Here is an 11,548-nt window from a genome sequence, read left to right on the forward strand (position 1 = left end):
CAAGGTGCTTCCGTGAGACTTGTAGTAACATCAGTGTGAAAGTTCAAAGATCCCATGAGCCAGACAGTTTTCTGCTGCTTTGCATTTCTCCGGGAACCTAAGGACCAGCACTACTACATTAGCGGGTTGAGGCCAATATTAGAAATTAAGTTCCCTCGAGCTCCTTATATCAACGCAACACGACACAATTCTCTGAAATGCAATGTGACCGTGTCCCTGTAACAGTGATCTGCTTGCCTCTTCAGAGGACATCTACTCATGACTGTCTGCGTCGGGGACGTGCTAGTTCTTGGTATACATCATGCACATTTTATCTCATTGCAAAGTGCCAACGATCTTTTATGCTAAAGCTGTATTTTCCTCCTCATTGTGAGGAACCAGGATAAGTTTAGATTTCCCGCAGCAGGTTTCCTGCCCTCGCCCCCACAGAGCACGGTATTTCTGACAAAGCTAGAGACAGCTGCACGTCATGTGTCACTAATGTGAGGGAAGCAGGGGACGGGGAGCCGGGGATGCAGATGGCTGTCTCCCCAGTACTGTGCTGGTCGGAACTCCCCAGGGAAGTGGCCAGCCACGCTGAAGTCCTCTGAGCCAGTTGGAGTCCCGAGGGGTTCTTCACTGCACCTCGGGTCATTTTCAAGGTCTTGGGGAGCCTTCTCTTGATCCGCACTTACCCCTAATCAGTTGAAGAGGATACCTCTGTTACCTCCCATCCAGCTGTCATGCTCACCAGAAATAACCTACAGGACCAACTCTGGGCTTAGAATCCACCAGTCAGCAAAAGAGAGGCGCCCGGCCCTGGGCAGCTGAGCCTGTCCCTGTGAACCCCTTCCTGTCCCCCTAGGACCCCTAGATGGGTCCTCATCTCGGTTGTCCCTGACCCCTGACCTCCAGCCCGGTCTCCCAGGGCACCATCAGGCACTTAGCTCTGACTCTCCCCAAGCCACGCTGTCATGTGTACAGATCATTTGGCCCCCGGACGTCCCTTGTTGTCCTCAGACACCCAGACCCCAGGGCATTTGCTAGCAACCTCTGGTGAAGTGCTTTACAGCGATCAGGGCTGACCTTGAGCATCCCGTGAGGGCGCCAGAAGCCCAGAGAGGTTGCGTTACTTGCTTGCTATCACCCAGTGAGTAAGGGGGGCAGCCAGGAATCTCCTACCTCCACCTAGCTGTGCCCCTAGCCAGGCTGTCCCTGTGTCCCATTGGCAGGACATCTGTGTGCCCCTTGCTGGCTCAGGAGACTGTGATTCCACAAGCCAGAGGGGAGGCGGGAGTTTGCTGTGGCTCCTTCTGCAGAGTCTGGACTCCTTACTGGGTCCAGAACCAGAGCGGGTGGTGCCGGTCGGGGGAGGGGGTGGAAACGCTACAACCGAGCTCATAAAGGCCATGGAAAGAGTGAAATGGGGAGGAAAAAGGACAGGAAATTCCAGCAAACTCCAGGGACTGGTAATGGAGAGAAATAATGTGGCTAATTACATCTCTGAAGGCTATCTGTTCCAAAATGAATTTTTAATGAAAAAATAATGCATTCTCCCTGCTGCTTGGGTCAGGGAGGTGGGGGACCAATCAGAGCCTCCTGGGGCGGCCAGAGCAGTTGTGCATGCCCCGCGCCTCTCACCGCTTCACCTGTCTCCTCCCAGCATCCTCGTCTTCGGGGTGCCCGGGAAGCAGCCTCCCCCTGAAGCCACAGGCGGAGCTGGGGACCCCCACATGCCCAGGGCTCCAGGAACACCAACATGGACTAAAACCTGTCGGGAACGTCCTCACCGCCTCGAAGCTTCGGGTTTTCTCCAGCAGCTCCCAGGGGCCTTCCCGGCGGATGGGGGGAGGGGTTCCTCTGCTTACTCCCCTTATCTCTTCCCCCACCAGCGAGTCACAGATCTCAAATCCAGGGGTGTAAAGCTCCTTATGTGAAATGAAACACTTGTCTGGAACATTTCCAACGCATGTTTAGTGCGTGTGGGTTTTGGGGAGTTGACGAGCCCCAATCTCCCCTCTCCCTGGGGTAACCCATAGATGAGAATAGGGAGAGAGAAGCATGAGCTTTGTTTACTTACTTATTTATTTTTAAAGATTTTATTTACTTATTCATGAGAGAGACAGAGAGGCAGAGACACAGGCAGAGGGAGAAGCACTGATGCTGGACTCGAACCCAGGACCCCAGGATCATCAAAGGCGGACGCTCAACCACTGAGCCATGAGTTTTAGAGCCCAACCGCCCTGGGTTCAGATCTCACTCTTGCAACTTGCCTGTGGTGTGACCGAGGGCAAGTGACTTGATTTTGCAGACTCCGTTTCCCTACCTCTATAGCATTTGTTGTGACGTTTGAATAATGTCTATAAGGTGCTCAGCACAGTATCTGGCACAGCCTGAGCACAAGCAGTTGTTTGGGTTGTTATTATTTGCTTCGAAGCACACCCAGGCTAACCTTGAATCTCCCCACCCACCAAGGGGCTCTGTTCTGAGAACTCCCAGCCTGTCGCCTCTTCTGGGCTCCCAGGCAGGCCAGCAGAGCCCTCAGCGACAGCTGTGATCACGGAGATTGCCGTGGACCCTCAGCTCAGATGGGCCGTCTGGTCAAGGCCCCAGCTCGCTCTCCAACGCGGAAGGGGCAGCAAGGCCAGAGGAGCAGGAGGCCGCTCCAGGCAGAGTGGCCAGGATGCTCCGGAACCAGGATAGCTCTGCAGCCACGAGGCCCTTGCTGGGTTCGCGCTCCCGGCCACTTCCTCGCCTGTGCAAGAGTCACCCGTTCCAGCCCTCAAGTGGGGAGTACACCAGCACCCCGAAACTGCAGGGCCGATGCCTCAGCATCTACTCTTCAGCACACTCAGGCCCACGGAGACACGACCGGCCGCACTGGGACACGCGTGGCAGGAGCCGCCGCCCGCGTACACTCGCGCTTCCCAAAGCCTGGCCCAGAGCTCCCGGCTTCTGCGAGGGTCTGCACTCGGCAGTGAGCACACACGAGCACACCCGTGTGCGCGGGGATGCCGGGGCCGGGGGGCCGGGAGGGCACCTCGGGGCCACGGCGGCATTGGCGGTGTCCAGGCGGTTCCCCTCCCAGGAGGCTGAGCCGAGGAGGCCGAGGGCCAGGAGGGAGGCCGACCCCGGAGCAATGTGGAGGTCAGAGCTTGTGAGGCTCTGCCGGAGCCGGAGGGACCGAAGGGGACCCACTGAGCGGGGACCGGGAAGTAGAGGAGGATACATCGGCTCCCCACCCTCCGGTCCAGGGCAGGGAAGGTTCTGGACTCAGACCCCCACATGTCAGCACCTGGCAGACGCGGGGAGACCCGAGCTATTTTGTCCCCACCTCATTCCCTGATCTTTCCTTTTTCTGGAACTACTCTGTCCTCCAGACTCGGGGACCCTCTGGGGAGCCCCGGCTCCCGAGGCCAGCGGCGGGCAGCTTATTCCTGGGATTCTCAGGGCACAGGCTCCCCTGCCGCTGTCAGGGGTGGCGGGGCCCACTCTGCGGGCAAGGACAAGAACGGGGACTCTTACCTCTGCTGTGTCTGAGAGTCTTGCCCTCGCTGGCTGGGGAGGGGCGGCCTTGCTGGGACAAGCCAGCACTCAGGGTGGAGGGGGCTCCCTGGATGCTACCCCGAACTCCCCACCCCGGGTGTAGCCACTAGGACGCGTCACCTGGAGGCAGAAGGTCCCAGGATGCTACCCCCCACCCCACTCCTACCCCATGCCCCATACTCTTCCTTCCTTCCTTCTTTCCAGGGCACAGTGGCCCTGCAAGCTTCTCCCTCTGCAGTCCTCGAGGGAGCTGGGGCAGTGATGGCATAAGAATTGCTCCTGCCCCTCGTGGGCAGGCCTTACCGACCCAGGCGGCTGCTCTGCTGGCAAAGGATTTCTTTCCACTGACGGTGCTGTGCAGAGAAACACTGGCCAACAACATGAAACCAGTCAGTGTTGCGGGGGGGGCAATTTTTTGAGACATGATCTCAGAAAGTTCTACAACCTGACCCAACATTGACCCTGACCCTGGCCCCAGGACTAGTCTTGATCACAGAATTTTATATTGAGCCCTAAAAATAATTTACAGCAATTCTGCTTCACGGAGAGAAATTAAGCTCCAGAGAGGTGTAGTAAGTTGCTCAAGGTCACACAGCACATCAAAGACAGACCTAGACCCAGAATCCGTGCTCCTGTCTCCTGGCCTAGTGTCTTTAGATCTCAGTACAAGGTAATGTTTTAAAGCCAGGCTTTGAAGAAAAGAGAGGAAATGCCCAAGTGAGGGGGACCCTGGTGAAATTTTAATGAAAGACTCGTGGCCGCTCTTACTTTCTGGGAGCACGGGTGTCCTTGCTCGCTCCTTCTGCTGTGGTCTGGCCAGGTGAGGGCCGGCAAGGGGTGGGTTCTGCTCCTCACCCTCACCTTCTCCCTGGTGGACAGGGAGGCGGGCACAGGCCTGAGGTGGGCATTGCCCCCTCTGCTCAGGTCCCTGGCGGAGCAGCAGCTGCTGCAGGAGCACGTGATGCCACTGAGCAGGGAGGCTGAGAGGAGAAGGGGCATTGATCTTTCTGCTGCTTCAAAGAGAATACAAGCCTCCCTGTCAGGGCCCTTGATCAAAGGCTCCGCGGAGGAAGTTTCCTGTGCCCCCCACCCTACCCCCAGCCCCTGGAGGCAGGAATCGCACTCTGTGTCATGCCTTCCTCCAGTCCCGGCTGCAAACTGGAGAGACCCCCTCCCTTCCAGCCAGGGCCCCATGGCAGCTGCCAGGAGAGCTGGAGTTCGAATTCCCTGCCAGCCTTTTCTCCAGGCAGCTCAGCCCAAGACCAGGTCCGTGGGAACTGCTACTATCCTCATGGCACAGATGAGAAATCGAGTCATCGAGAGGTTGAGAGGTTGAGTCCACAGCCATGAGACAGTGGGTTGGGAAACCCTCATTCTTAATGGAATCGGGTCCCCGGGAAGCCCCCCTCTGTGTGATGGCAGAAGTAGGCTCCTTCCTCTGGAGCCGCTAGGTCACCTGGCATGTGTAGATCCCAGCAAGAATGAAAATATTCTCTGTAAGAAAGGGGGGATGGGCCCTATTTCTAAAATGTCTCATTTCAGACATCTGGAAAAATCCAAATTTCTTACTTATACTTTGCCTCTCTGGTGGAACAGAATGCAGATTTTTTCCTGCTCTTTCCCACCCCCAACCTCCAACAGTACCCAACTCCATCTATCCGCAAATAGGGCTCTCCCTTATGTATGAAAATCCTTAAATGCTTTTTTATTAAATACAGTGCAAATTCTAAATTCCTTAACCTGGCATTCAAGGCTCTAAAAAACCTTGAGAGGCCACCCGGCCTAGTGGTTAAGAATGTGAGCTCCAGGACGAAACTTCCCAGACTACCACCCCAGCTCTTACACCTCCTAGATTTTGACACATGGATTGTTTAGAAGTGTGTTATTTAATTTCCAGTAATTAGAGGATTTTCCAGATATCTTTCTGTTATTCTTTTTTTTTTTAAAGATTTTATTTATTTATTCATGAGAGACAGAGAGAGAGGCAGAGACACAGGCAGAGGGAGAAGAAGGCTCCCTGCAGCAAGCCTGATGGGGGACTCGATCCCAGGACCTCGGGGATCATGCCCTGAGCTGAAGGCAGATGCTCAACCACTGAGCCACCCAGATGCCCCCCTTTTTTGGCTTTTTTTATAAAAGATTTTATTTATTCATTCATGAGACAGAGGGAGAGAGAGAAAGAGAGAGAGAGAGAGGCAGAGACACAGGCAGAGGGAGAAGCAGGCTCCATGCAGGGAGCCGGACATGGGACTCAATCCCGGGTCTCCAGGATCATGCCCTGGGGTGAAGGTGGCGCTAAACCACTGAGCCACTGGGGCTGCCCTGGCTTTTTTTTTTTTTTTTTTTTTTTTTTACTATATCTTCTTATATATGTGTTTTTTAAGTGATTGTTTTAGGGATTGTGATGCACATACCTAATTCATCATCATGATCTACTTAGAGTTCGTTCATAACTTACAACCTCAATGAAATATATGACCCTTGAGGCCATGTAGGCTGCCCCCACCCCACACTGCAGCTGCTGTATGCAGGAAGTTTATATACACCAAAAACTCCATTAGACAATATTACCATTTTTGCTTGCAGTGGTCATGCACATGTTCAAGTACTTAAGAGGGAGAAAATAGTTTATCATATTTGCCTAACTATCCTCATTTTTATTCCTTTTCTTTTATTCTTAAAGTCCCAAGTTTCTTCCTAGTATCACTTTCTTTTTTCTTTTTCTTTATTTTTAAAGATTATTTATTTATTTATTTATTTATTCATGAGAGACACACAGAGAGAGAGGCAGAGACACAGGCAGAGGGAGAAGCAGGCTCCATGCAGGAAGCCCGATGTGGGACTTGATTTCAGCATCCCAGGATCATGACCTGAGCCAAAGGCAGACGCTCAGCCACTGAGTTGCCCAGATGCCCTCTTCCCTTTTTCTTTCTTTTTTTTTTAATTTATTTTTTATTGGTGTTCAATTTGCCCTCTTCCCTTTTTCTTAAAGAATTTCTTCTAACATTTCTTTTAGAGCTGGCAGGCTGTCAAAGAATTCCCTTAGTTTTCCTTCCTCTGAAAATATGTTTTTTGGGAGGGTACTTAGAAAAGATATTTTCACTGGGTATAGAATTCTGGTTTGACAATTCTTTCCTTTCATCACTTTTTTTTTTTAAGATTCATTTATTTGAGAGAGACAGAGATATTGAGAGAGAGCACAAGTATGGAGGAGAGGGAGAAATAGGCTTCCCACTGAGCAGGGAGCCTGATGTGGGCCTTGATCCCAGGGCCCTGAGATCATGACCTGAGCCAAAGGCAAATGCTTAACCTACTAAGCCACCAAGCTGGCTCCACCCACAGTACTTTAGAGATATTGTTCCACTGTCTCCTGACCTCCATGGTTCCTGATGAGAAATCTATAATCATTTTAATTCTTGTTTCCCTGTAGGTAATGTATTTCTTTCTTCTGCCTGTTTACAAAATTTTTTTTCTTTATCCTTGATTTTCATTAGTTTGATTAAGATGTATTCAGGTCAGTTTTCTTTGAATTTATCCTTTTTAAGAGTTTACGGAATTTTTTGCACTTGTAAATTTCTGTCCTTCCACCCAATTTGGGATATTTTCAGCTAGGACTTCTTCAAATCCCCCCTCTGCCCTGCACCAAGCTTTTTCTCCTCTCTGTCTGGGGACCCCAATGACATGAATGTTAGATCTTTTAATATTGTCTTATAAGTCCCTCAAAGTCTAGCCATTATTTTTCCAATACCTTTTTAACCTCTACTGTTCAGATTAGATAATTTCTATGCATCTATTTTCAAGTTCACTGACTCTTTTCCTCTGTCATCTCCATTTTGCTATTGGGCCCACAGAGTGACTTTTTATATTTCAGTTATTGAATTTTTATATTACAAAATTTAATTATGTAAAATAAGTTATAAGATTTACCTTTGGTTCTTCTTGATAGTTTTCTTTTTGTTCCTGACAGTTTCAGTCTTTTCATTCATTTCACAATCATTCTTCCTTACTTCTTGGATTATAGTTATAATAGCTGCTTTAAAGTCTATGTGTGATAATGCCACCATCTGGTCATTTGGAGGCCAGTATCTATTGTCTTTTCCTTTGAGAGTAGTTGAGATTTCCTTGGTTTTTCATTTGTAATTTGGGGCATTTTGTAATCAACCTTATTTGTTTTATTTGTTTCAGACCATGAGTCCTCACCTGCCTTTTGTGTTGAGTTAATTCTACACATTCACAGCTCAAGGATGAGTCTAGGACTTCACACACAGATTCAAGAAAATCTCTTCCCCAGCTCTCTGTGATTGCCCTTGCATTCTCTGGCTCCTCACCTCCTGGTTGTTGGGCTAGAACTTGAGTATTTGGCCTTTCCATAGTGTCATATGTTTCCTTTGGGTGCAGTGGGATAAAAAAAGAGGAAAAAAACACCAACAGAACTTTTCTATATTCCTCATAGGAGCCCCTTTTCTCAGCCTCTCCAGCTGAGAACAGTTTTCTCTCAGAATTTGGGTCCTGTATGTTCAATGGTGCAGAAGTATAGCTTCATGACTGGGGCTTTCCTTGCTGCACACCCTGGACAGTAAAAGAGAAATGATTGAGATTATTCTCTCCATCCCATTCTCTATCTTGCAGGTCCCCCAGTCCTCCAGTCAGAAAGAAAGGGGTTCTCTTCAGGCTTTTTCTGCACAGATATGGGTTCAAGATCTCTAGAGTCCATGCTGGGAGGGATGGGAAGGAAGAAACCCAGGAATCACATTGCCATATTGGTTAATCTTTAGTGTTTATTGCTTTGTCCAATCCACCTGCTTTTATTTATTTTTCAGAGTCCATTGATAGTACTGAATGTATTTGTTCTAGGGTTCTTACCTGCAATCAATGGGAGAGAGAGGATAAAGTGTGGTTACTCCATCTTAATAGTAACCAGAGGCCTGTAGACAAGTAATTTTAGGGGATAATTTGACTAATTTTGTTAACAGTATTGCAATATTTAAGAGAATTTCAAATTCAACATATTTATAAATTTAATTTATTAGATTTACAACAGTTTTTCAAGTATATGATGCAAAGGTTATGCTTGTTCAATTAGACATTTAAGTTACTTAGGAAAATTAAATATATGAAATGTTCAGATGTAGTTGAAATTGTTTAAACAAGTTTAATTAAATTGTAAATGGCACTAAGGAAGTTTAGTGTTTCAACTTGAGTTGATAAAACTTTAATTGAAGAAAAGGTGAAGGTTTTGCTCTTATTATATTACATTTATAAATAGAACAGTAAGATTGGTAAGTGGAACTTAATCCTTAAGAAAAGCTCTGTTTTAAAATATGTATCCTTAGTAAATTGAATATTAATTTTAAAAAAGTAACTAAAATAGTATTTCTGTGTGCTCCTCATCACCCCACATACACACCAAAGAAGCTTCATTGACAGGGGCTTATGTTGTCCAGAGACAGCAATGTCACTCCCAGGCAACTCCCATTGTTGGAAAGATGTTTGTCTTTCTGCCTGAAATCCATGGGTAGTGTAGGCAGTCACAAGTGCTAAAGACAGATTGATGAGTTACTTTATTCCTCTGAGACTCAATTTCCTTATCTGCAAAATGAGAATGAAAAAGGACCTACCTCAAAGGTTTGTTTTGAAGATGAAATAAGATGATGTAGGTAAAGTGCATGTGTACATGCATCTGTGTGTGAAGTGCTTCACATAGAAAACTCCAGGAGTCGTAGTAGAAACAGGTGGGAGTAATAGTAAAAAGTGCTGCTGTTGCTGGTGGTGTTATTCTCAGAACCATTTCCCAGAGGCACCAAGCCTGGAACAGAGAGAGGCCAAGAGAAAGCCAAACTGAAGTGGGGTGCTGACAGTAGGACCATTGCTCCTGTGCCACTGCATGGCTGCCCCTTCCCTGGCCCAGCCATTTCTGATGACTCAGACAGTTATCTGGTGGTGCCAGGGGGTGGTTGAAAGATGCAGATCTTTGGCCTCAGAAAGGCCTGTGTTCAGACCCCAGCTCTGCCTTTCCTCTTGGGTGGCTTGAGAAAGTTGCTCAGACTCTCCAAGTCCCCATTCCTTCACCTCTCCATGGCATGGAGCTGAGGATCATGAACTCATAGGGTGGATTTAGGTCTTAAATGGGTTCTTGTGCAATGTCGAGCATGACACCTCATGTGTGGCAGAGGTTAGCTTGCATCTCCACAGTTTAAGTTTTATTTCAAAGTGGATTCTTTGGCTGCAGGCAACCCAGTTGCCTACACTGACCCAGGTTATCCGGTTAGCTTGTGTACATTGATTTGCCTGAGGAACAGGAGGCCCGTCTTCTAGTTATGGGCCTTGACACTTAGGTCAAACCTTTCCCCTCCCTGGGACTCGGTTTTCTTATCTCTAGATTGGGTACGAGAGTCCCCATCCTGCCCCCACTGTGCCCACATGGCTCAGATGGCCGGTGGATGTGGAGGGCTTAGTTCTGAGGGGTAATTTGCCCTGAGGGACTCAGGAGATCTATGGACAGAACAGAATTCTTGGTCTCTTCTTACCCTGACAAAAAGCTGGATGCCTTGTGCTTCCAAGGGCTGGTGTTTGGCTTCCATTCCAGTCAAGCTGGAGGGTGGAATCAGGCAGCCACTTGCAAGTTTGAGTTCTGGGTCACCTGTACATCAGCCCTGGGTCCCCTCCTTTAGAGCAGAGGTTGCTGTGGCAGGACCAGATGGGGAACTCTTGGGGCATCAGTACCACCCTGTCTCTGCTCAAACTCCCCACAGCCACCATTGGCTCCCTTGCTGCTGGACTTCTATGCATGGGGTCTGTTCCTTAGATCCGGGACAAGCAAGTGAGAGCCTCCTCTGGAGTTTGGTTCTCCTGTGTCTGGGCATTGTGACCTGTGTTGGCTAAGCCAATGCTCACTTCAGTAGCATATGGATCCTTGAAGGTCATATTGAGCTCTCCCCTTCCTCCAGAAAACCCTCCCAGCTCCTCTAACGCACACCACCCTCTTCCTCCCCAGAAAGTCCAAGCCACCTCCTGCTCCTTCTGTCCTGCCCTGGACTCTTACTGTTCTCTGAGTGGCCCTGTCACTTATCCATATCCCAGGTGGAGAGCTTCTAAAGGGAAGGCCCAGAACCCCTCCTTCTCTAGCTTGCTGACAGCCTCATCCTGGGATGGCACAGAGGACCTCTGGCTGCTTGGGGGCACGTGAAGGAAAGCATGGCAGCAGGGACAGAGATCAGGTTCTGGCTGTGCTCCTCTGAGGTTTATTTTTTGCTGCAAAGAGGTTGCAGCAGGGGAGGGGCATGCCCCACAACGAGGCTCAAAGCACATTGGGACCACTCTCTGGTCTCAATAATGCAAACATCTTGTGTGTGTAGAGGGCCTCATTGATTTAGATTTCTCTCATCTCATTTAACAGAATGGGCTTGATGACTTCTTGCCTGCAGAAGAGATAACCAGGTATCCCGGTGTTCAAAAGACAGGTGAAGTTCCCAAGGCACCGAGGTACCAAGGTCAAACACCCTGACTAGAAGCTCTTGTTCAACTTCTAGCCTCTTAATCTCTGTCTCTGACTTGCACTGAGGTGGGGTGGGAGGCGATGTGGGAACCGAGCAGTGCGTGAACACCACCCACAGCCTCTGTGTGCTTACCTCAAGGCTTCTCTGCCAGAGAGAGGGGCAGACAAGGAAGGAGAAGGGCAGACAAGCAAAGCTGGAGACTGCATCTGGTCTGCCCCTCATCACCTGTGGTGGATGGTACCTGGAAGCCTTGAGGGGCTGGGCAGATGTGAGTGCAGACCTGGTGTTCCTCCACCCTGCAGCCCCAGCCCCAGCCACAGACCCCATGAACTTCTATCCCATGTTCCTTCCTGGGGTCCCAGGGAGACACATGATGTGAGCATCTCTGGAGCTTCCCCAACTCCATAAAAGAGCCTAGAAGTAAGGTTGGAGCAAGCAGCTACATTGGCTAGAGCCTGTGATCTAGCTCCAAGGCCCCTACCTCCCTTCCTACTCTGTAGCCCAGAAAGCTTTGCTCTCTAGGCAGG

The sequence above is a fragment of the Vulpes vulpes genome, unplaced genomic scaffold (genome assembly GCF_048418805.1).
Source record: "Vulpes vulpes isolate BD-2025 unplaced genomic scaffold, VulVul3 u000000678, whole genome shotgun sequence".
Classification (NCBI taxonomy): domain Eukaryota; kingdom Metazoa; phylum Chordata; class Mammalia; order Carnivora; family Canidae; genus Vulpes; species Vulpes vulpes.